This window comes from Protopterus annectens, chromosome 10.part0 (genome assembly GCF_019279795.1).
Source record: "Protopterus annectens isolate FY-2018-M chromosome 10.part0, PAN1.0, whole genome shotgun sequence".
NCBI lineage: Eukaryota > Metazoa > Chordata > Ceratodontiformes > Protopteridae > Protopterus > Protopterus annectens.
Genome location: NC_056744.1, coordinates 668,971,990 through 668,999,499, shown reverse-complemented (window position 1 = coordinate 668,999,499; position 27,510 = coordinate 668,971,990).

Genomic DNA, 27,510 nt, shown 5'->3' with positions numbered 1-27,510 from the left:
ACTCCTCAACCTCCACTATACTATATAACCCATCACATAACGCTAACTCCTTCACCCTTCAACCTGTACCAACTTACACAATCTATAGACACCTAAACAAACTTAAACCCACCATCTTAGCAGTAGACAAACTACCTGCCAAATTCCTACAAATAGTCACCAAATCCATTTCCTATCCAGTCTCTGTAATCATTAACAGATCAATCTCAGAACAAACAGTGCCACTTCTCTGGAAAATCTCGTACATTATCCCAATTCAGAAAGAGGGCAACTCCATTGACCTAACAAACTACCACCCTACAGCTATACTTTCCCCTCTGGCTAAAATAATGGAAAAATGTATCCATACCCAGGTCCTAACTCATCTCCTCTCCAACAATCTACTTGCCGAAACTCAACACGGATTCCACCCCAACCATAGCACTACCACTGTACTCATCAATTTTAGTAACCTAGTAAATATGCAATGCAACAATGGTCAACTAGTGTCTGCAGTTTTTCTTGACTTATCAAAGGCATTTGATACAGTCTCCCATACAAAACTAATAACATCGCTCTCAGAATTAAAACTAACTACCTCCACTTTGTTATGGTTTCAGAACTATGTCTTCCAATGTCAACAAGCTGTTCAGTGGAAAAACTCCCTTTCCCCCCTAATTAGTGTAAAACTAGGAGTACCCCAAGGATCAGTTCTAGGACCCCTACTTTTCACTATATTTACAAATAATCTTCACAAAGCCACCCTACTAGCAAACCTGGTTCAATACGCTGATGACTCCACCTTAATCTACCCTCCAACAATTTCAGATCAAGACCCAAGAAGCCTTTACATCCATCGAAACCTGGTTAACAAACTCCCAGCTAATACTAAATCCTAAAAAGACCAAACTTATGCTCTTTTATCCTTCCAAAGCAGCAGCACCTACATCCCCATTCTCTATTTCTGCATTAGATAGTACCCCTATTTCCCCCATCACACAAACCAAATTACTAAGGTTCATTATTGACAATAATATGAAATTTGACAAGCACATAACTCATACAATAACCAAAATCAACAAAAAACTAGATACTCTTTACAGATGTTAAAACTTCCTAACCAGCAACAGTAAAGTTACCCTAGCTCATACCCATCTTCTCTCTACCTTACTGTATGCTTCTCCTGTCCTAATTAATCTAAACAAGAGCAATTTAAACAAGCTAACACTATGCTACAACAAAATAGCAAAATTCATCACAAACTCCTTCTACCGCACCTACCACTGTCAGTCCCTAAAACAGCTTTCCTAGCTTGGACTCCCTAACACCTTAGCTCTAAATCAACTTTTTCTAGCTCAATAAATACTGTACCAACCTGACAAAACTGCAGCCTTACAAGACCTGTTCATCCTCTACTCCAATAACCGAGAACTTAGATCCACTAACAAGGCACTAATCGCAATCTCCAAAAGCCATTACAGCTCTGGTGACTCCCTGTATTCTAGCAACATTGCCAAAACTTGGAACTCCCTACCACTACAAATCAGGGTACAACCTAATAAAACCATCTTCAAAAAACAGTTTATTTCCCACCTAAACAACTCCTGGACATGCAACTGCCTAACACCTGGCTGACATATTCTAACTCCTTTCCTCTACCCACTATCCAACCTCTTTAAAACTCCCACAGAATCACTATGTATTATCACATGTTACTTGTAACTGCCTAGCACCTGGCTGAAATATTTTAACTCCTTTCCCATAGCCACTATCCAACCTCCTCTTTAAAACTCCCACAGATGCACTATATATTATCACACGTTACTTGTAACTGCTTAGCACCTGGCTGACATATTCTAACTCCTTTCCCCTACCTACTATCCAACCTCCTCTTTAAAACTCCCACAGATGCACTATATATTATCACACGTTACTTGTAACTGCCTAGCACCTGGCTGACATATTCTAACGCCTTTCCCCTACCCACTATCCAACCTCTTTAAAACTCCCACAGATGCACTATATATTATCACACGTTACTTGTAACTGCCTAGCACCTGGCTGACATATTCTAACTCCTTTCCCCTAGCCACTATCCAACCTCTTTAAAACTCCCACAGATGCACTATATATTATCACGCGTTACTTGTAACTGCCTAGCACCTGGCTGACATGTTCTAACTCCTTTCCCCTACCCACTATCCACCCTCTTTAAAACTCCCACAGATGCACTATATATTATCACATGTTACTTGTAACTGCCTAGCACCTGGCTGACATATTCTAATGCCTTTCCCCTACCCACTATCCAACCTCTTTAAAACTCCCACAGATGCACTATATATTATCACACGTTACTTGTAACTGCCTAGCACCTGGCTGACATATTCTAACTCCTTTCCCCTAGCCACTATCCAACCTCTTTAAAACTCCCACAGATGCACTATATATTATCACACATTATTTGTAACTGCTTAGCACCTGGCAACCTCCTCTTTAAAACTCCCACAGATGCACTATATATTATCACACGTTACTTGTAACTGCCTAGCACCTGGCTGACATATTCTAACTCCTTTCCCCTACCCACTATCCAACCTCTTTAAAACTCCCACAGATGCACTATATATTATCACACGTTACTTGTAACTGCCTAGCACCTGGCTGACATATTCTAACGCCTTTCCCCTACCCACTATCCAACCTCTTTAAAACTCTCACAGATGCACTATATATTATCACACGTTACCTACTCACTGCCACCTACTCCCCACTGCCCATCTGTACCCAGTAACTCTTCCTCTAGACTAAGTTGAAAAGCTTTCCCTTAAAATGTCAATGCACCTCACATGAACTTGTTTATATTCTCCTCCTTTTTTAGTTTTTCCTTTCTTGTCTTATCTTCAGTACATCTTCAAGATTACCTCTACTAAACATACTGTATGAACAACCATCATAGGTTCATAGGTTCATAGGTTCATACTAGGCTATCTGCCCTAGGGCATTTATAAGCCTAGCCAGAGTGTGTTTGGCTTTCACCACCCATTTTAAATTAATTTTGCTATGCCCTTTTTCGAGGTTAGCATACTGTGCCTCTGTGTAACAGTGACACAGAAGTGATACCCGGGGTAAACCTATGATCTCCCATCCACTCATCAAGATTCCTCTTGAAGAGAGTGAATGAGGGACTCTGCCTAACCTGGACTGGGATATTATTCCAGAGTGAAGGGAGCCTCTGGGTTATGAATCTGTCCCTCCAGCATGTCCTATTTATTTCAGTGCTGAGTTTCAAGTCTCTCGAGCGCGTAGCTCGATGGGATTTGGATTTTCTGAGGTGCAGCATGTCCATTAATTCCGGGTTGGACATGGCTTTATACGTCAGGCACAGATAGATCGCCTCTGAGCAGGCGGTATACCACTGAGTAGAGCTGGAGTTTCTTTAACCAGGCAGCATATGGCATCTATTTGAGCCCTTTGATCCTATTGGTGAGGTACTTTTGGGGTCTTTCCAGTTGCTGCAGGTGTCTGGTAAGGTACATCCCAAAAGGGGCATTGTATTCAATTATGGGCCTGATGAGGGATGAGTAAAGAGGTACGATGACCTCCCCTGATCTAGATGTGAATCCCATCATGATTAGGTGGGCTATATAAAATGTTTTTCTAACCACTTTGACCACGTGGTTGTCAAATGAGAGATTGCTATCAACTTGGGTCCCCAGGTCTCTAATTACTTCTTCTGTACTTAATGAATTACCACCTATGTTGTAATTTGTGGGCACTTTGTTTTTGCCAAAGGGGAAGACTATACACTTTTTGGCGTTTAGCTTGCGGCCATGGCTCTGGCACCAGTTGTCTGTTTCTATGAGGCCCTTTTGGAGGATGCTTGTGTCGGCTGAAAAGTCAATTATGGTGCCCAGTTTGCAGTCATCTGCGAACTTGGTCAACCACAGTCCTTCCATGTTTGCCTGTACCTCTGAGAAATATATACCGAACAAGAGAGGTCCCAGGACTGAGCCTTGTGGGATGCCACTTGTAACAGGTTTGGAGTCTGACATGGCTCCAGCAATTCTAACCATGTGGGTTCTGTCCTTGAGCCAGTTTGCAACCCATCTAGTGACATAAGGGTTTATATTTAAGCTGGTGAGCTTATCTATAATGCCCGAGTGGGGTATTGTATCGAAGGCTTTTGCGAGGTCCAGGTAGGCTGTGTGGACCACCTTCCCCTCGTCAATGGCCTTGGTGACTGTTTCAAAGAAATCAACCAGGATTAAGAGGCAGGATCTGCCCTTAACAAAGCTGAACTGGGTAGGATCCAGTGTCTGTAGGTCCCCAATATCTTTATTTATGAGGTCCATGAAGATCCTTTCCATAGCTTTGCAGACCAAGCTAGTCAGGCTTATGGGGCAATAGTTTCCAGGATCCATTGAGGCACCACCTTTGTGGAGAGGGACCAATGTTGCTGTACGCCAGTCTTTGGGTACATATCTTGTAGTAAGGCTGAGATTGAACAGTAGTTTTATGTTTGGGTTTAGCTCTTCTTGGAGTTCATGTAGGACGCAGCCCGGGACACCGTCTGGTCCCATTGATGCTGTGTTTTTTACTTTGGAGAGGGCGGCTTTTACCTGAGCATCTGAGATGTCAGGGGGGCAGCACTCTGCTGGGATAGATATTTGTCCTTTTGGTGGGGGGGGGGGAGTTTGTGCTGAACCTGTCAGCTAGGATTTCGGCAATGTCTGTGGGTTCGGTGTATTTTTTGTCATTTTGGACTAATTCTGAGCATATCTGTGAATTCCCACCCAGGTTCCTAACATAACTAAAGAAAGTCTTGTGATTATCCTTAGTGTCCTGTGCAATTTTTCTCTCGAAGCTGGCCTTAGACGATTTTATGAGTGCCCGTAGATTTTTGCTAATACTGATCAGAGATGCCTTCCCTTTTTGGGATTTTGCTCTATCATGTAGTAGCTTCCTCCTTCTATTGTACAGTTTGTTTATGCCTGAGGTCCACCAGACAGGACGTCTGCCTTTGGAGGATTGGGTCTTGGTTTTATTTGGGATTGCATGATCCATGCATTCCTGAAGGTGTTCATAGAATGCATTTATAAAGGATTCTGTGGTCTGGGCCGTATTTTCCACAGGCCCGGGGGCTTTGAAGGATTCCACCTCGGTTTTGAGGAGTGTGAAATTTGCTTTAGAGAAGATTTTCACTGTGGTTTTCTGGGCAGGGGGTGGGGTCGGGATGTGAATATCCAGTGAGATTAGTTTATGGTCTGATCTTACCAGTGAGGGATACACTTCTGGTCTGGAGCACAGAGTCCCCGTGTTGGTGATGATCAGGTCCAGTATGTTTTCCCCTCTTGCGGGAGTGGTAACAAGTTGTTCCATAGCATTTGAGTTTATAAATTCTAGGAACCTTTGGGCTAGGGTGTTGGAGCTAGAGTAATGCTCCCAGTCTATGTTTGGGTAGTTGAAGTCGCCCAATATAATGGTGTTTGGAGAGACCTTAATATTTTCCAGTGTTCTCAGGAAGGCCGAGTGGGGTTCCTGGGTTTGGGAGGGTGGTCTGTAGCAGGCTATAAACTGGAAGGCAGTTTTACCCACTGTTAGTTGCACATGGATAGTCTCTGATGCTTCGTGCTGTGCCACCAACCTGGAGGTGTGGGTATCTTTGATGAATATTTATACTCCCCCCTCCTTTTGTGGTTCGGTCCAAGTTTTGGGGCCAAAAAGCATGTTATGAGGTATAGCCTGGTAGTGCTGGGGTGCTCTCGGGAGCCTTGAACCAGATTTCTGTAATGCACGGATATTGATGTTCACCATGCTAAGGAGAGTTTCGAGTGCGTGCATCTTGAGGTTTAGACTTCTGGCATTGAGTAGCATTACTCTTAGTTTCTTATCCCTTGTGATACCTATGGAGGTGGGTTTTTCTTTTGAGCCTTGCCTAAAAAAGGAACTATGGGGGTAGCAAGAGCCTTTGCCAATATCCAAAAGCCCAGGGGTGACAGGTGCAAGCCGTCCCTAGCGAAGCATCGTGGCTTGTCGAGCATGTCGTCCCAGGCTGACAGGCACTGGATCCCCTTTGAATGACACCAATACTTAAGCCAATTGCTGAAATTGATCATCTTGTCTTCATATTGTGGCATCATTCTTGGTGAGGGTAAGATGATACTCAAGGTCAGGGTCATACCAGCCTGGGCTACATGCTCAGAGAGCTCCTCTATGTCTCTTTTCATGTAGTCCAGGGAGGTACGTCTCAGGTCATTCACACCAGCATGGACAATGACTGAGTCATATTTGTACTTGCCTTGGAGTGACCGTAGTGCGTGTGTTATGTGGCAGATCCTAGCACCCGACAGGCAGCTCACCGTGACCTTCTCCTTGTTCAGCCTGGTGAGCGGGACATCAGTGTGCCTGACGATAGAGTCACTTATTACAAGTGTATCAGGTGTGTTGTTTAGCCTTAAGGGCTGTGACTGTTCAACACACTGGCTTTGTGAGCTATGTGTTGCACATGTTTTGTTTTGGGGTAGCGGTTGCTTGGGTGTCTGCTTTGGAGGTCTCTGCTACTAGGCAGATTTTTATTTAGAGCCTCCGAGTATGTTTTTGTGTGTTTATGTGTTTGGTTTGCTGTCGTGGTAGGTCTATGTGAGACTGGAATTGTTGTGAGTGTGGTTTCCTTCTCCTCCTGACTGGTTACGCCAGTACTGAGTTGAGAGAGCTTAGCCTCCAGTTTGGCTATATGGTTGCATCTCTCACATGTGTTGGAATTTGTTGGGAGGAGGAGAGGGTTGTCTGTGTACATGAGGCAGTTGTAACATTGCCTCAAGATTCCCAGATTCACCAGCTGGACCGGAGAGGAGATTGACAGCTGACCTTTGGACATGCTAGAATAGTATTGGGAATTCCTTTATAACTGAAAAAAAGGGCCAATGGGGAACAAGGTACTCAAGGGGAGTTTGTGAGGGTGTAGTGCTTTTAATTTTTTAGTGCTGACTTAGTGAGCAAGTGCCAGGTAACTTAAATGCAGTGTGTTACAGGTACCTTAAATGCAAAAATGACAAACAGTAACTTTCTTTCAAGTGAAACAAGGAAATAAGTACAGTAAGCAATGCAGATATCACTAGGGATCCACAGAAGCGCTGAAAAGCCGTGTTTTAGGTGGAATTAGTGTTTCAGGGAAATAACAAGCAAACAAACAAAAATCATACAAACAAAGCTAGATTCAGCAGGCCTGGATCTAGTCTATGCTACAGCAAACAAGGTGTACCAATTTCAGTAAGAAACAGTTCAAATATGCAGACACTATAAGCCTTTAACCAGAAATTCCCAGCTCAGAAGGGCAGAGTCCAGCCTCTACTCCCACAAGAGTGCAGACCATGAACCTTCTTAATGTAAAATAACTGGCCTGAAGCCCAAGTGCTTAAACCAGAACTAATACACTTTTAGAATAACAGACACTGAGCCCTCAATCAGCAGTTCCCAACTTAGAAGGATGTAAGCTGCCTGTCCTGCCACCACAGTGCAGGCCACAAACCTTCCTAATGTAAAACAACTGGTCTGAAGCCCAAGTGCTTAATCCAAAAGACTTAGAATGATAGCTACACTTTAATCAAGTTACTACCAAGCAGTACTAAATACAATTGAATACTTTAAAGAATGCCTGGATTAGTGCTCAAGTTATACAAACAAAGCTAGATTCAGCAGGCCTGGATCTAGTCTATGCTACAGCAAACAAGGTGTACCAATTTCAGTAAGAAGCAGCTCAAATATGCAGGCACTATAAGCCTTTAACCAGAAATTCCCAGCTCAGAAGGGCAGAGTCCAGCCTCTCCTCCCACAAGAGTGTAGACCACGAACCCTCTTAATGTAAAATAACTGGCCTGAAGCCCAAGTGCTTAAACCAGAATTAATACACTTTTAGAATAACAGACACTGAGCCCTCAATCAGCAGTTCCCAACTTAGAGGGATGTAAGCTGCCTGTTTTGCCACTGCAGTGCAGACTACAAACCTTCTTAATGTAAAACAACTGGTCTGAAGCCCAAGTGCTTAAACTAAAAGGCTTAGAATGAGTTACACCAAGCAGTAATAAATACAACTGAGTACTTTTAAGATGACGCAAAAGCAAAATAAAGTAGGAAGAAACACAAGTACAGTAAAAGCAGATAATTTTTTTTTTTAAGTGGAAAGAGAGAACGGAAAGAGAGAAAGGAGTAGCAGAAACTAAGCTGATTGGCCTTCTCAAATGTTCTCCCTGTACTGGGTAGAATGAGGTAATGACACTAGACTGGGAGGAGGGTCCCAGATCAAATTTACACTAGGGGCGGGCAACTGCAAAGCCACCAACTATAAAAATACTACACCAAAAGGGAGGGAGAGTGGGAAACAAACTGCAGAAATGTTTCTCACAGCTGAAAAGCAGCAGTGAGCCTTTAAATGAAAGATTTAAACAGCTAAAGGAGCCTCTAGAAAAAAGAGTTTAACTGCAACAAGTTATCAGAAACAAACAACCCAACAGATGCTTAATAAAAGTGGACAATTTCCAGTTAATACCTCACACACAGTGAAACTAGCTAGAAAAATACACAGTACACAAAGTGCTATAAATAACAAAGAAATAAAGAACAAAATAAACAAAAAACAGGATACTTAATGTTATATATTATAGCTCCGAGTTTCCTCAGTGTCCAGCCTTCGATAAGCTCAGTGTGAAATGCATATGTTACTACCTGCTGTACTTATAATTGTATGCCTAAATCTTTATGCTTATGTTAATATATTATACAATCGTATGTTATTGTCTGCTGTATTTTTATAACTGAATGTGTAAATAATTTATGTATAGAATGTTAGCAATTGTTCTGGAGCTTTTCTCCCCAGGCCTCCACTGAAAACAGACAGCTTTGTCCAGTCAGACCTTCCTGGTAAACAAATGTAAAATAAAAAAAAACTATTCAGGGGTCTATGTTCAGCCATTGAATGGAACTTCCATCAAATGTCTGAACATCAAACCCTATCCACTGAATGTTCAGTGAATGTTCCTTTCATCAGTGGGGAAAGTAAGTAGCTGGCCACCTCTTCTCTGTGTGCCCCACAGCAGTATTGCAAACCCACCCAGGTGTTTGACCCCACCCCCTAACTAACTAACTATATATATATATATATATATATATATATATATATATATATATATATATATATATATATATATATATATATATATATATATATATATATATATGCATACACACATACACACACACAGCAATTCCAAGACCACACTACATTATGAAAAAGGGCAGACGGGGAAAGTAGTGGCCAAGTAATTACTTTTCCCATAGATTAAATGAACACTGGCAGAATGAACATTCAACGGATAGAGTTCAATGTTCAGCTGTTCAATACAAGTTCCATTCGATGGCTGAACATAGACCTACTATTCAGTGTTATCAGAGTTTTCAATCAATATATCTGTGTGTGTGTGTGTGTGTGTGTGTGTGTGTGTGTGTGTGTGTGTGTGTGTGTGTGTGTGTGTGTGTGTGTGTGTGTGTGTGTGTGTGTGTGTGTGTGTGTGTGTGTATGTATGTGTGTATATATATATATATATATATATATATATATATATATATATATATATATATATATATATATATATATATATATATATATATATATATATATATATATATATATATATATATATATATATATATATATATACACGAGCGTACATGCATTTATAGCAGGGCTAGCCATCCAGTGGTATAACCCTTGGCTTGAGATGATTGTCACTGTTGAAGGGACACCATGACCACATGTGCAAAAATAAGGAAAAATGGATTGAGGATGGATGGATGGATGAATCTATCTATCTATTTATGCACATTTATACTATTTATCACAAAGTGACCAAGCTGTATACATATTCATCCTGTTCCTGCCTTGTCTCTATATATAACAGCTCTGTACTTCATTTGTTGCTAATCTAACAGCAAGTACTAAGATCCTTGCTTTTCATTTATTCAATGATGTGTTTCTAATGATTACAAACTTTGTTTACCTGTATTACATACATTAATTTGTCCTTTTAAGAAATAAGCAGTTTAAAACTGCCCCACATTTGTTAGCCGCTCTTTCTTCCACAAGTAATCATATGTGATTACTCATTTGTATGAGAAATGATAATGTATACAGTATAGCAGTGACTAGAAGCATCACAGAAAACAGTAGTAACATCTTCATATGGTTGTAATCATCTAGTTTGTTTTTTGCTTTTGTATCTCCTCCTAGAGTAGCTTTGCTGTCTAACTTAGAAAGAATATAAGCAATTCACTGTCACTTTCTACCAGCCCGAAATATAGCTGAATTTGTACATAGAAAGTTTAACACAAAAAAAGCTTATTGGAATAAAGCATGAATTATTCAGAATTAAGTGCTATGTTACATTTTAGAAGCAGATGCCTGATTTTTATTTGTATAGTTCTGATGTATTTCTTATAGTTTCCTGCTTCTTTGACTCCCTGACTCAGTATGAAAAGACATTTTTGAATTTTCTAGCTTGTTTGAGATCAAACTTGCATCCTTTAAATCTCTGAGATATCCAATTAGTAAAGATGAAGTCTATTGTTCATACACCTACGCCTCACCAGTGCACTCTCAATGTTGAAAGCAAGTGGTACATAAAGAACACAGTATAATACATGCTACTTAAGCCATACATTATTTATCCTATTCACCCATTTGTTCTAGACAGAATGGCATTGCTGTTTACTACTTAATGATTTAATGTGTAAATTATGGAAACAGTGTAGCACATGCTAAAATAGACTTTTAATAGCACAGTAGCACACATTCAGTTAGCAGGCAGATGTTTACAAGTATATAATTAACTATTGCTGGATTCTTTTAAGTGAGACCATAGCAGAGATGTCTATATGGGTCTATATTATGTTATCAAAAAGGCATTACAGCGAATGCCTTTTCATTGATGCCGACCAGCGAACCGCCACTTACGTGAATGGCGAGTTCAGCGATTTTTTTTCCCTAGGGATAACAATCGCTCAGCCAACCAGGAAACATTGCTACAAACATTTCAAAGTGGAGGGCTTTTCAAAGTGGAGGGCTTCACCCCCCCCCCCCACCCAACTAAATATACCAACTTCGAGATTGCACTACAGTGGGGAAAAAGGCACATTCAGGACCACCCTCTTTCAATCTATCTTACTGTTTGAAAAATAGTGACTCTCCCCTAAAACTTAACTTTTTAGACAGGCAAAACTTAAGTTACCTACTTTCACATCTAACTTATTTAGTGCACACTGCAGTGTTTAGGATATACCACTTTTTTTCATCTTACCTTTAAGCATCCCTGTGATTAGCACTTGCTCTAATACCTGCTGGAAAGCACTAGGAAGCCTTAAACTGATACAAGCACCCAACTCTCCCTGTTAATAAGGAGAAATTAATTGTAGGCACTAAGCAGCCTATAATTGCAAAGTACCCTGCTAAGTCAAGAGAAAACAGCTCCTATACTTTACAAAAAAAGCATCAAACCAGGCATGTCCAAGGGTCAGCTTATGGTGATTTCTCCTGTCCACCTGGTGAATCTGGGCACACTGGGGCAATGCAAAAATTGCCTCATGTACACAGACAACCCTCTCCTCCTACCACCCAACACTACAACCTGTGAGAGATGCACTTACACAGCCAAACTGGAAGCAAAGCTCTCTCCACCCAAGATTGTGCTAGACAGTCAAGAGGAGGAGGTAACACCCGCACTACACCTCAAGCAACACATAGCCCTTCTAAACCCACTCTACCAACACCCACACATACTAACATTAAAACCACATATGCAGAGGCTCTTAACTGTAACCTGCCCAAGATAAAAAGACCTCCGAAGCTGAAATGCAAGCAAACACCAATCACAACCAAAGTGTCACATAGCTCACAACACCAGTGTGCCACCCAGCAACAGCCCCTAAGGCAAGACAACATACCTAACACTTTAGTCATAAGTGACTCTATAGTCAGGCACACTGATGTCCCACTCACCAGGCTGAACAAGGAGAAAATTACAGTCAGCTGCCTGTCGTATGCCAGGATCTGCCACATAACACATGCACTCAAGTCACTCCACAACAAGTACATATATGACTCTGTCATTATCCATGTTGGAGTGAATGATTTGAGGCGTACCTCCCTGGACTACATAAAAAGAGACATGGAAGAGCTCTCAGATCATGTGACCCATGCATGTATGACCCTAGCCCTGAGTAGCATCCTGCCTTCACCCAGAATGATACCACAATATAAGGACAAAGTGATTGACTTCAACAATTGGCTAAGCTTCTGGTGTCATTCAAAGGGGATCCAGTATCTGTCTGTCTGGGATGACATGATCGACAGACCATGATGCTTTGCCAGAGATGGTCTGCACCTGTTGCCCCTGGAATTCAGGTTACTGGCTAAGGCTCTTGCCACCCCTATAGTGCCTTTTTTTAGGCAAAGTTCAAAGGACAAAACCACCACTGTAACAGGTACAAGCATACAAATTCTGAAGGTAATACTACTCAGTGCTAGAAGTCTAAACCTCAAAATGCACTCTCTCGTGCACTCCTAAAAATGGAGAACATCGATATCTGTGCAGTAACTGAGATCTGGTTCAAGGCTCCAGAGAGCACCCCTGCAATACCAGGCTACAACTCTTAACACACTTTTCAGCCAACAAACCAGGACCGAAACACTAAAGGTAGAGGATTGTCCATATTCTCCAATGATATTAACACTACCAGGCTAGTTGCCCAACACAATGTGTCTGAAATTCTCCAGGTGCAACTAACACTAGGTAAGACTGCAATCCAAATTGTAGCTTGCTACAGATCCCCCACCATGCCCCAAGATTCTCATTACACCTTTCTAAACATACTGGAAAATATTAAGCTACAGCCAAACACCCTAATACTTGGTGATTTGGACTACCCTTCCATTAACTGGGAAACTACTCATGTACCAACACCTTTGCCCACCGGTTCTTGGAATTCATAAATTCCAACACCCTGGATCAACTAATCCATAGTCCTACCAGGGTCTCCAATATCCTAGACCTGGTCATTACCAACATGGGAAATCGATGCTCCACACCTATGGTCGCCCCCTCATTGGTCAGATCTGACCATAAGCTAATCACTTTTCCACATCCCACCCCCACCCCACCCTCAGTAAGGAAACCTCCATTAAAAACTTCTCCAAAGCCACTTTATGCTACTCAAGTCAGAAGTGAAAAACTTCATAACACCCATGCAGACGGGAACTGAAAGTTTGACTGCTGAATCCTACACTAAGGCACTGTACGAGCACATCCATTCATGCATGAATTGTGCCATCCCAAAATAGAACCAAGATGCTCTCCTCCAAAAAGGAAGCCGATCTGGTGGTCCCCTGCCATAAACAAACTTTACAACAAAAGGAAGAAACTGCTGCAGAAAAGAGGAAAATCCCAGGATGCAAAAATCTCCCTTACCAGCTTCAGTAAGAAGCTGAGATCCCTCATAATATCCTCCAAAACTAGTTATGAAAATAAAATCGCCAAAGATTCCAAAGACAACCACAAGGCATTCTATAACTATGTCAAGAATCTAAATGGCAATGCTCAGATCTGCTCTGAGCTACAACAGAATGGCATTAAATATTCTGATCCCAAGGATATTGGCAATATCCTGGCAGATCAATTCAGTGCCAACTTCACCCCCCCTCTCACTCCATAAATGGCCCATCTCAATACCAGAAGATTGCCAAATTCTGGTAATAATGGCCACACAGGTAAAAAACGCACTCTCCAAAGCTAAAAATACAGCACCCATGGGACCAGATGACATCCCAGGCTGTGTATTATATGAACTACAAAATGAACTGGCACCTCACCTAAGTGTCATGTTTAATCATAGCCCTATCTCAGGCTTTGTGCCCACTGAGTGGTGCACATCTACAGTTATCCCACTCCACAAGGGGGGATCTTGGATCCCGGGAACTGCCGCCCCATCAGTCTGATGAGCCTGATCTGCAAGGCCATGGAACGTATTATCATGGAACTTATAAATAAACAAAGACATTGACAACCTTCAAACACTGGACCCACCCAGTTTGGGTTCATAAAGGGCTGATCTTGTCTCCTGAACCTGATTGACTTCTTCGAATCAGTCCCCAGAGCCATGGACGAGGGTAAGGTGGGTCCACACAGCCTATCTGGACCTCGCCAAGGCCTTTGACACTACCCCCCACTCTGGAATCCTAGATAGACTTACTAAGCTGGGCATTAATCCCTACATCACTCAATGGGTTGCCAACTGGCTTACTGACAGAACCCAGACTGTAAAAGTGGCCAACTCCAAATCCAGCTCCACACAAGTGACAAGTGGAGTACCTCAGGGTTCAGTCCTGGGAGCATTCTTGTTTGGCATCTCCTTCTCTGAAGTGCAGGCCAACACTAAGGGACTCTGGCTAACAAAGTTTGCAGATGACTGCAAATAGATGCTTGGTGCCAGAACCATGGGCTCAAGCTCAATGCCATGAAATGTATAGTTATTCCCTTTGGGAAAAAATAACATGTACCCATGAATTACCACATAGGTGGCAGTACACTAAACACCAAAAGTTTGATAAGAGACTTAGGGACACAGGTGGACAGCAGTCTCACATTCGATAACCACATCGCCACAACAGTCAGGAAATCCTTCTATGTGGCACACCTTATGACTAAGGGCTTTTCATCCAGAAAAAATGAGGTCATTGTCCCATTGTACTCATCCCTCATTAGACCCATTATGGAATTCAATGCCCTGTTTGGTATGTACCTCTCAAGGCATCTGCACCAACTGGAAAGGCCGCAGAAATACGTCACTAAAAGAATCACAGGCCTAAAGCAGATGCCCTAGGCTGACTGTCTTAAAAAACTCCAGCTATACTCTGCTGCATATCATCTACTCAGAAGCGATTTCTGCTTAACATACAAGGCCATGTGAAACCCAGAGCTGTTGGACATGCTACACTTAAAGAAATCCCAGTCCCTCAGAGCCACATGCTCCAGGGATCTAAACCTTGTCATCACAATAAACAAAACATGCTGGAGGGATAGGTTCCTGACCAAGAGACTCCCCAGACTCTGGAATAGACTGCCCATACATGTCAAGCAGAGCACCTCTTTGGCCCTCTTCAAAAGGAACCTTGTCAATGGGATGGGAGAAAGTAAATTCTCCCTGGGGATCATGTCAGTCACCCTGCTAGACAGGGGCCCAGGGAAGTAAATAGTGTGTGTGAAGAAATAGCCAGGAAATTGTTATGGCTAGGCTTGTATTGACCCTAGTACCAACCTATGAACCTATGAGCCTATGATGGCCAAGCAATTTTTTTTCCCTAGGAAAATAAATCCCTGAATTGGCTGTTCGCGTAATTGGAGGTTCAATGTTTATGGGTCGATGAAGAGGCATTTACTGTAATGCCTTTTCAATAATATACTACAGACCCATCTACACAGACCAACTGCACATTTTTTTCATATTGCTTGCATATTAGACTAGATCATTTAGTAGAAAAGATAGGAAGACAGAAGGTTTTAATAGTGTTAAATTAGAATACTAAACTTTATCCATCTATCAGAAACAGGAAAAAGAATGCAAGTTTCTTCTTGCATATGGGTGCTAACTGAATGCTGGCCCTGTCTTTCACTATACATCACAGCAAACTTTGTATTTAAAGCAGGTCTATTATTAATAGCTGATTGCTTAATGATATATAGAAACTGGTGTAGAAATGGTAGATGTTTCTCATTCAAAATGGTTAAAATTCTTCTGTCTTAGTGATCAAAATCAAACTGATGCCATATTTTAAATATTTGATTTAGGTGTAGAAGGCTACCACATTGGAAGAGGCATGGGAAATGTCCACATGTGATTCAGAGACAACTAAATATTTGTGCTGCAGAGGTGATATATATAGTGAAGTATTTTTCAAGTCTGCTGGTGGAGTGGCAAAAATATGCGAATGACCAGGTCAGCCTGCAAAGTGAGTGAATGCAGTTCAATTCAGTGAGATAATGTACCACAGTTGTTAACATACCTGGTAGCAAAATGCAGTTCTGCAGGTCTACTAACTGGACAGAAGTCACTATCTAAAAGGATAGCAGAAACTGACCTTGTACAAGTTAACTTTCAAATACACATGTTCAGCCACAAGGAGACACGTTCAAGCATGAGAAAAAAAATAAGGGCTAAACAGTCAAACTTATGTTTAGAAACTTGATACATATTATACGTGCATTCAGACACACACACCCACCCACTCACACACACAATGTCACACAGTTTTATGTATTTAGATGAATGATTGTACTTAATGCTTGTGTGTGCAGATGCTCATCATTTTGTAATGTTAAGTGTCACACTGCTAGCCCAGCTATCTGGAATTTTGTAAATAATTATATGTCATTTGTGAATATTAATATGATTTATATAGAAGTGTGACAGAAGGAGATACTACCAGCACAGCTATCTGGATTTTTTTAAATAATTATGTCATTTGTGAATATCAACATGATTCATATGTTTGTCTTACAAATGTATTAGAACTATATGTTATGTGTATATTAAACTACTGGTATAGAAGTGTGTGTTGAACAGAGTTTGTACAGTACTGAGCTTCCAGGATGTGTCCACAGTGTACCTTGGTGGTTTCAAGCAGAAATGTATATAAACTATATACCTGTGCAAATGCATATGTTTTAACAGTAGACAAGAAAATAGTTGAAATTAAATTGTTTAATGAGTGTACTATAAAAGTTAGTTTCAGTGCAACATAAGGCATAATGTCTAGAGCTAGAAGGTTTTTGTATTGTATTGTCTTGAAAGAGAAGTAATTGCTAGGATTGACATGTGGAAGTGTTTTATTGCTTTATGACTTCCAGCAGCTACGCAGCTCTGACCAGAAGCCTTTGTCTATATATATTTTCACAAAGAGATGGCAAATGCTACAATGAGGGTTTAGCGGGGGCACTAAAGTCAGGTGACAAAAAGTGATATCAGCCAAGCTAATCCAGCAGTAACATTTGATATTAATTTAAGAACTCTCTCAGAGAGAGAGGGGGCATTTTGTATTTTGTCTTTGACCTAAAAAGAACATCTACTCATCACCACAGCTGCACTTGCCTTGCTGTAAGTAAGTTTTTAGGGCATAGCAGTGGTGGCTGGTGACTTCAAATCAAAGGGGGGCTGCAGGAGATAGCTGGATGGGTGGGGTCAATGGGAAGGGGGTGAAGCCAACTAGAAAGGGGAGGAGCTATGCTCAAAACCACAAAAACTAACTTTAATTAACTACACTGCCCTGGGTGCCAAACTGTCATTATGGGAGTCCAATCAAGACAAAAATAAGTGTAGAAGAATAAAAATATTTCAATGCATTGGCTGCATGACAGCTTACTTAATATTAAGATGGAAACAAAAGGTTGTGAGGCATGAAAAAATAAATTACTTTTTAAATACATTACTGGAATGCCAGTCAAAATCAAGTATAAGAAAAACAAGCAGCACTCAACTCAAACCACTTCTCCTTGCACTGTAGTTCTAATTATAATTAATATTCAGCTTTATTAAAGTACCAAGTAATATGTTGAAAGTAAAAATCTCTCATGCCCCCACTTGTAAAAATGTTTCTTATCCAAAAAAGACCTGCTGCCTGACAACTATCTACTTGTTTCATGGGGAGAACATGATCAAAGTAAAAAATGAAAAGCAAACAAGAAACAAGCTCAAGATACATTGCTTAAAGGATTACTGTACAGGTTATGGACCACACATGATTGGCATTCTGTTTAGTTTATGAGTAAAGCCTGCAGAGATGACTGAAAGTCTCCAACAAGTGTAATGAGCTTTTTAAAATAATGTAATCCTGTCCTTCAATACCCAAGGCTTATATATTATCTAGTTAAGTATTCTCTGCCTGGCAACAACAGAAAGGCTTTCAATGTTGGCAATTCTTTCACAGTATGCTTATTAAAGCTTACTTGCATCTTACGATCTCAGACAAGCTTACCTTATGATCATTAAATTACTACTTAAACACAGAGCAACAGACACTTTCAGAGTAATAAGCATAAATCAACAGTACAAAAATATGACAGAAACCAGACCATTCTGCAAAATCAAGGACAGATGAAAAGCCACTGTAGTACTTGTGTCCACCTTGGATGGGGGGACACTCTGCACATTTATACTGCATAACTACTCCTTGCCTTGCTTGGACACATCCAGAGTCACTACATGGGGGAGTGGGGTGCAACAAGTATGTCACAATTTGAAATGTCTCTGGCTGACTGTGATGGCCCTGACAAATTTGTCATACCTCTCCACCTCAGAGCAAGAAATCTGGACAAAGCCATACATAGAAGTGGGACAAAGGCCCAAAAATAAGAACAATTTTTAAATAGTGCTCTTATAAACTTATAAAGATAATCAAATAGGTCTTGCATTCAGTCTTTAATGATTTGTCACTAATTTGCCAAAAAAACCCACAATTTTATGAAAAATGGACCAAAAATGTGATGCAAAAATATAAAATAGTTGCACAATACAGCTGGGAACCTGTCAAAGAAGGGACACTTTAATATTAGTACTGCTAACTTGAGCAGCTGACAAAATAAAAGAATCTACATGCGTTTCTGAAATAAAAGTAATCTATAACTTTGATTATTACAGTTATTTCTTAATTGTAAACCCTCCATGTTTTCTTCCAAAATTGCTATTTTGGAGGGATTATTAGGGAGGAGCAACATTTTGAGCCAAAATCGGGGACAGTTGAGAGGTTGGCTATGCCTAATTCTATAAAGCAATTTATTTGCATGTACCTCTCAACCTGTTAATGCAATAAATCTGGACAAGGCCAAATATATTGGGGGAACATATAAACAGTACTAAAAATTGCTCTTGTATAAACTGAGAGAGTTGATAGAATAACAGGTCTTACTTTAGCATGCATTTTTCTGAAGGTTATGAAGTCTGAAACTCAGTGTATCATTATTTAGTGACTTAATTCCTAAATGATTTGCCAGAAAACTACAAATTTTATGAGGAACAAACCAAAAATAAAAAGCAAAAATCTATTCATTCTTTGAAAATCTGGACAGTTGGAAGGTATAGTTCAGCTGGGCCAGTCTGAGTTTGCCACCCTTCCCCCTCACAAAATCATGGTCGAATGGAGCCTCTGCAGCCATTTCAATGATCCATTACTTGGCTATGTCACTCCATTTACCATAAACACTAATGTGCATACTGCTTTACTTCTATGATGATTTGGACTTAATTTGAAAGTTTTATTTTGCATTTTATAGCACAAACACTAAGACACCTGCTAAACAAAGCAATGCAGTCTCACTATGAAAACAGACTTAGCATTAAAACTTCTCTGCCCTTGAAACTCACATTCATTGAAACAGCATTGAAACCCACATTCAAAGAAAATACATTTTGCCAGTGGCAGATAAAGATTAATTTTGGGATGTTTTCAAATCATATGCCCCTTGCATATGAAACATACATGTGCTCTTTGATACACCTTCCTGATTGTACTAAATTATATTCCTTGTACAATACAGTATAGTTGTTAGAGGGCGTTTTAAATTTGTTTTGAACATTTTTCCAGTAAGCAATGAAACAAAATGCATGTACCCATAATGACAAAACTGCCCAGTTCAGAACATTTCCATTATAAAAGTCTACTCAGACTTCTACAGTCCACCATTATCAGTAAATATGCACAATTCTACAGTCCACCATTATCAGTAAATATGCACAATTCTATAGTCCACCATTATCATAAATATGCACAATTCTACAGTCCATCATTATCAGTAAATATGCACAATTCTACAGTCCATTATCAGTAAATATGCACAATTCTATAGTCCATTATCAGTAAATATGCACAATTCTACAGTCCATTATCAGTAAATATGCACAATCTCTGAAGAAGTAGAAGTCATCTAAATAATTCCACATTAAAGAAATCTGTAACTAATGAAGAGGTTGCTGCTAGCAAACACCTTTATATTTCATGGTTTCATCAAAAAATAAAGTGTCTGTTGCCCCTGAGGAATAAATTGCCTCTATTACATTACAAAAATGATAAGCTAGTAATATTGCAAGAGGAAATGGATGGCAAACTGATAACAGGCTCATAGTTAGTATCTTCACGAAGGAGGACATTCTCAGTATGGCAGCGTCCACCTCTTGTGGGGGCAGAACCCACAGCCTTCTGCATCGAAAGCAAGAACACAACCTGTTGTGCTATTAACAATGCAAGCCAACTCAGCATAAGCAGCACTAAACTTCTCTTCCCCTGCAGCTCTCAGCTCCTTGTAAAATCTACTCAGTACTCAACTACATCTCAACTTCACAGCACAAGAAATCTGGAAAAAGCCAAAATTTATTGTGTGTGTGTGTGTGTGTGTGGGGGGGGGGGGGTCAAAAGCCCAAAAAACAGGGACACATTAAACATTGCTTGCATAATCTTGGAAAGTTTCTAAAATAAAATGTTGTGTTACCACCATACATTTTACTGCCAAGGTCCCTGTGCAAAAACAATCAAAGCAACATACCACTATATCAAATCAGCTGCTTTGTGAAAGAGAAATGCTGTGTTACCACCATACATTTTACTGCCAAGGTCCCTGTGTAAAACAGTCAGAGCAACATACCACTATGCCAAATCAGCTGCTTTGTGAAAGAGAGGAAGACTGAAACTTAAATGGCTATCATTTAGTGAATTCTGTTCTCACCATAGCTGTCAACCTCTTAGTACAAAACACCTGGACAAACCCAGTAATGAGGGAATACAGCCCTCAAACATATTCAGTGAATTCAGTTCTTGCCATAGCTGTCAACCTTAGCACAAAAAACCTGGACGAAGCCAATAATGGGGGAAAACAGTCCCAAAAATAGGGACAAATTTCAAATAATCATCTTATAAACTTAGAAAATTGCTAGAATAAAAGGTTGTGTTACTATGTATTTTCTGAAGAATATGAAGTCTGAAATTTAAATGCCTGTCAATTTTACTTCTGATGGAACAAACACAATTTTCAGCAGAGGCCCAGGGAGAAATACTGCAGACACATCTTTGTAAAATGGCAGGACACCAGAGCAAATCCACACAAACACAGGGAGGAGATGCAGACTCCACACAGAAAGCACCCCAGCCAAGAATCAAACCAGAACACCTATAGCTGTGAGGCAACAATGCTACCACTGCACCATCAAATATGTACAGAATTAAACATTCAGAAACCTGTAGTCTGAAATTCAAATGCCTGTCAATTGTATTTAACATTTGTTAACCAGGACAGTCTGACTTGGAACAAAAAAAACAATTTTCAGCAGAGGCCCAGGAAGAAATAATGCAGACATGTCTTTGTAACATGGGAGGACACAAAAGCAAACCCACACAAACACAAGGAGAAGATGCAGACCCCACACAGAAGGCACCCCAGCCAATAATCAAACCTGAGAATGTACAGCTGTGAGGCAACAATGCTACCACTGCACCATCAAGCATCAAGCATTGAACTATTTAGAAACCACAGATATTATGAGCAATGGTACAGATCAAATATGAGGCAAAAATCTGCAAATTTTTTACAAATGGTGGTGGGTAGGGAATTCAGGCCCTTAATACCTGCATACAAGGTACAGGGTTCAAGCCTGAGGTATTTCCTACCACACCACCATGAGTCTGCTCTAGCTACCAGTATATAGCAGCTGGGGCATTTCACACACACACACACACACACACACACACACACACACACACACACACACACACACACACTGCTTACCTTGTCTCTGATATTCAAACAGTCTCACTGATGAAATAAATAACTGCTCCACTTTGCCGATGAGCCAAATAGCTGCTCCATTGCTGTCGATATCTGAACAGCCAGTATTCCTTTTGTGATTGGTCCATCCCAAACTATTCCTTGTAGTCCAAATCTGCAATTGGTCCTGCCTGCGACTGCTGCAGTCCTGAGTGCCTCCATTTTGTGACATCACTGCTGCACAGACTGCTGGGCATCTTGGGGCTGAGATGCCTTTCCCCCTATCTAGACTGCTGAGAAAGCAGTCTGAGAGCGTACACTTCTGGGAATTTAACCGTTTTTGATTTTGTGTTTCTCTATTCTATTTTTATTTTGTTTTAGGTGGGAGGGCTGCAGTCCTGCAGTCCTATGGCATGAGCCGCCCCTGGGGCATAGTAACTCTTTTAGATATAGATAGGACTGTAGTAAATAATAGCTTAGATATTTTCTTTATTTATTTGAAACTGTCCTGCAATGTTGTTTTAAATATTTCCTGTGATTTTGAACTCTGATGTAACTGATTACTTATTTAGTATTGTCTTGTTCTTTTATTATTTATTATTAAATATATTCAAACCTTTTAATGGTGGCTGGTCTGTTTAGAGATATTAAAGCTCTTAGGGTACTTGCATATCTATTTGGTGACACTGTACAAGCCACTCTTAAATAGTGTTGCTCTTGGTCAGACTACCATTTGGATTAATAGTAACATTACACAATACGATTGGACACCCTTTATTAAGGGCCTTAAAGTAGCTGATATGAGTGGGCTGATGGGAGTCAGAACTACCTTACAGTCTGGGCAGAATGAGCCATAGTTGGTAAATCTGTGCCAGTCTTCCTCAGGAGTATGTGTGTGTGTGTTTCCTTTAGTCTTTACTTTATTGATTTGTATTTGTGGCCAGACCTCATGCAGACTCTGTACTGTTGGGTACAGAGGCAGCCTCACATGTGCTCTTTACTTGCTTGATTTAACTTCTTGCCTCCTTTCCACATGCACTTTTGCTGAAAAGCATACAGCCTGTGACATTATCCATCCTTCTCTTGACATGCATAATCATAAGATCATATATCTTATATTTCCTTATCCTAGTACTTTGAAACTCTGTAGAAAACACAGGCTCCCATGTAAAACTGAGCTCAGGCTCAAGACACCATATATTTCTCCTGTAGTGATATTTATTACCTTACATTGAGAGTTGCACAGCTCAGTTTAGGACTCACACTCTCTATCCAACATCTGGTATACAGGGGAGATGGCTTCTATAAATCCAAAAGCTGTTTTTTAGTTAAAACCTTTATAATCAGACTTAGTTACTATGCCATTTATATTTAAGTATATTTCACTGTTTATTGCAGTCAGCTCACTATATTTATCTTAGCAGAATATTTTTTGTTGTTTGGCTGATTGACAGCTAACAACTCAGTGACACAGAGAATTCTATTTAGGTAACACAGATTTGCTTACGTTGTACAGCAGCTGTGGAGAAAGAGTAAAGCACTTCCTCACTTTAAAACATTCTAAACATATCTATTGCTATTATCTCACACAGTTCATTTTCACTTAGCCGAGATATTGTTGTTTAATTTAATGCCTGAATGGATGGCTCTTTAGAAAATGAGATTGCTTGGCAACCTTCTTCAAGGTGTTTATAATGGAAAGTGACTTTGCACTGTAGGCATACAACAGACACCTGAAATTCAGCTGATCTTTTTTTTTATATAATATCACATTGCCCAGCACAACAATTAAGTAATTTCTCTGTGACTACTCAGTGTTTAGAATTTTATATTGAAAAACCTCTAACCATTTTTGGCGTACAAGTATTATTTTTTCTTTGGTAAATCATCTGCTGTATGCATGGTTTGCTATGTACCACTTATAGAAGTCAGAAGCACATCAGGTAGCACTGTTCATCTAATGAGATTTATGGATTTAGCAGGCATGATATAAGGGGAACAGTGTGGTGACTATTACATCTATTTGCCATGGCCATCAACAAATGTAATGGTAGAGCGTTATACACCTACAAATTCCCTGGAATGTTGGGATCCATCCCCAAGCATAAAATCCACATCATGATTACTTCTCAATTTTCTGGAATTTTGGTCCAAATACCCTCTTTCTGGCACCAAAATTCAACTCTTTTTGTTGTCCAAGGCTAAACTCACCAAAATGGTGTCTTGTGGTTGTATCTCAAATGTAAATTTAAGTCACCATGTCCAGACTAAGAGGGTCATTGTGAATTCTCCATCTTTTCAAAAGATGCAAAAATCCACATGTATAGTTCACTCAACATTTTTTGAAATCCTTTGACTGAAGACTGCATTGGGTACTATGCATTTCAACGTGACATCTACAGAAGAAAAGGAAAAGCTTACATACGTGAAACAACTTATCACCTAACCAAACCTTTATAGGAGTGTGTCATTACTACCAGATAACATATTCATGTTGTGTACATTTACTTTTAGCTTGGTTCACATCTGCTCGATTTTGTGATTTCTTTTCTTCAATAGATATCTTCCATCTGTTTGAAATCTCTTGCTGATCATACCAAACTATTTACAGCAGAAGTTATGAATTTTAGCAAAATGTGTATAACAGCATTACTATGTTGTAAATACTGTGAAGTACATATTACTTTATGGAGTCATGTGAGACCCAGCATGAAGTGGAATAAGTATGTCTTTGAAATGTATCATGACCATGGATCACAGACCAAAGGCACTGGGTAAGATAACGAGAGCTTCGATCTGCCTTTGCTCATTGTCTGCAGGTCAATAACTTAGTACAATGAAGAGACTCTGTTCATTCAGATAAATTATAAAACACACAGAGAAATACCTTACTGGCTAATTCTCATGTGTCTGAATCACAAAATGCCCTCTCAGACCTGACTGCAATAGTGTTCTCTGTCTACCAGCCCACAACCCCACACATTGTAGTTGGATAGACCACACACACACACACACACACACACACACACACACACACACACACACACACACACACACACACACACACACACACACACACACACACACACACACACACACACACACACACATACACACACACACACACACACACACACACACACACACACACACAGACACACACACACACACACACACACACACACACACACACACACACACATATCCATTTAGCTGTATTCATGTACCTATGGATGTGCACACAGTTATCCAGACACACTTCCATGGCTCTGCCGTGTTTAAAGGTTCATAGGTAATTAATAGACTAGCTGCTTTTGTAGGCCATTTTAAGCCTAGACAGTTTCCCTTTTAGTGCTTGAATTAACCTATCCCATTTGGTGTTATCCATCTTGGTTGATAATTATATAGTACCCAAAGTGAGAATAACTGAGATCATACCATTGATAATTTGAGGGAACCCATGCATGGGATAAAGTATTAGGAGTTGCCTGTGTTCATTAGTAGTACAGGGGTAGTTGTGTGGTAAATTTTTATTCGCCATCCATAGATGCAAGTTGCACTTGAATAAGGACAGGGATGAGGTTTGTTTATTTGGATAAGGAGTCTGTTTCAGAGCAATAGTATTGTATCTGAGATATACATGTATGTCCCTGCAAACTGTTCTGTTGATATTGCAGAAGAGGTGTAGATCCCTGCAATGAGTATTTTTTATGCCTTGCTGATGTGTAGTATATATATATATATATATATATATATATATATATATATATATATATATATATATATATATATATATATATATATATATATATATATACATATATATATATATATATATATATATCAGTACTGGGTCAGAGAATGCCTTGTATGCTAGGCTCAGGTCACTTCTTAGCAGTCTGTAAGACACTGAGCATAGAAAGAGGGGTTTGAGTTAGTCCAAGTAGGACATATTGTTTAGGCCTTGCATTCCTTTAGTAAGATATCTCGGTGGGCATTGCAGTTGTTACGTGTCTGGACAGATATATGCTAAAGGGGTATTACACTCAATGAGGACTGAGTAAAAATGAACAATGACATCTTTAGATCTAGACACAATCCTTTGTTTATAAGCTGTGCAGTATATGAGGACTTTCTTATGACAGTGGATACATGTTGGTCAAAAGTTAGGTCACTGTCCACAGAAGTTACAAAATACTGAAGGGTTCCTGTTGTATGATCGAAGACACAATCTTTTGAATGCATCTTGATTGAACTTGAAAGCATGAAACAGCAAAATGCCCAAACGCCATGTAAGCGATTTCTTTCCCTGGGAAAGAAATCTCTTGGCCGCCACCGTTATTTTGCCATTTTTGTCATTGTAGTGCAATATCAGAGTTAGTATATTTAAGTGTGGGGGGGGGGGCGAAGTCCCCCACTTTATATAATATTTTAAAGTTTTTTTTTTCTTTTCTTTTGTGGAACAGTTCTAAGTGTTTGGGATTGTAAGCTTTCACTTACATGGGGTCGATAAATCAGCGTTTGCTTTTTTAAGCATTCATTGATTTAATATAGACCCATACTGAACAACATGGTTTACCTCTCGGGGTGTAGTGTCAGTGTGGTAGTTCCCCAGGGTAAGCAACTTCCCAAAGGATATGATAATGCATTTTTTTGGTATTTAGATTCACTCTATTTTTCTGGTGCTAGTTTCCGACTGAATGACTAAGTTGTTTATGGATTCAGTGACTGGTCATAACTTGTAGTCCAAACCTCTCATCCTTTTAGAGCATGAAATCTGGACAAAGCCAAAAATAATTGGGGTCTAGGCCCAAAAATAAGGACAGATTTTAAATACTGCTCTTGTTAACTTTTAAAGTCACTAGAATAAGTTTTTTTTATCATGCATTTTCTGAATGATATAAAATCCAAAACAGAAATGTTTGTCATTATTTAGAGACTTCGATCTCCACTAGTTTGCCAGAAAACAACACATTTTATGAGGAATAAACCAAAAATGTGAGGCAAAATCTGGACATTTTGTGAAAATCTAGACAGTTGAGCAGTATATTTTAGTGATCTGCAAATTTAGCCAACTAGAGGCCTTTTGCATTGGTTTTTACTTTAGAGAAGTGGACACCAAACCATAGAGGTCCCAGCACTGAATTCTACTTGTGACTGGTTTCTTTGTGGAGGTAGCTTCCCCTATTTTGATCTACTGCATCCTATTTGTGAGCCAGTTGGCAATCCATTGGGTGATTTAGGGGCTTATTCCTAGTTTATTTAGCTTTTCTATAATGCCTGAGTTAGGGATTGTGTCAAAAGCTTTGACCAGGTCGAAGTATGTGGTTTGTGCCATTTTACCTTCATCCATTGCTTTAATGGCCTTTTCAAAAAAGTCCATCAGGCTGAGTAAGCATGACCTGCCCTTGACAAATGCAAACTAGGTTGGGTCCAGCATTTTGAAGTTCCCTTTGTCCTATCTGTTTAAATTCCATGATTAGACTTTCCCTGGCTTTGCATATGAGGCTGGTCAGACTTATGAGTTTGTAATTGCCTGGGTCTGTGGAAGATTCTTCCTTATGCAGGGGAATGACTGTATCTGCTCTCCATTCACTTGGTATAAAACCTGTATAGAAGCTGATGCTGAAAAGTGTTGTTAGTGGAATAGTTAAATCATGCATCACTCATACATCCAGAA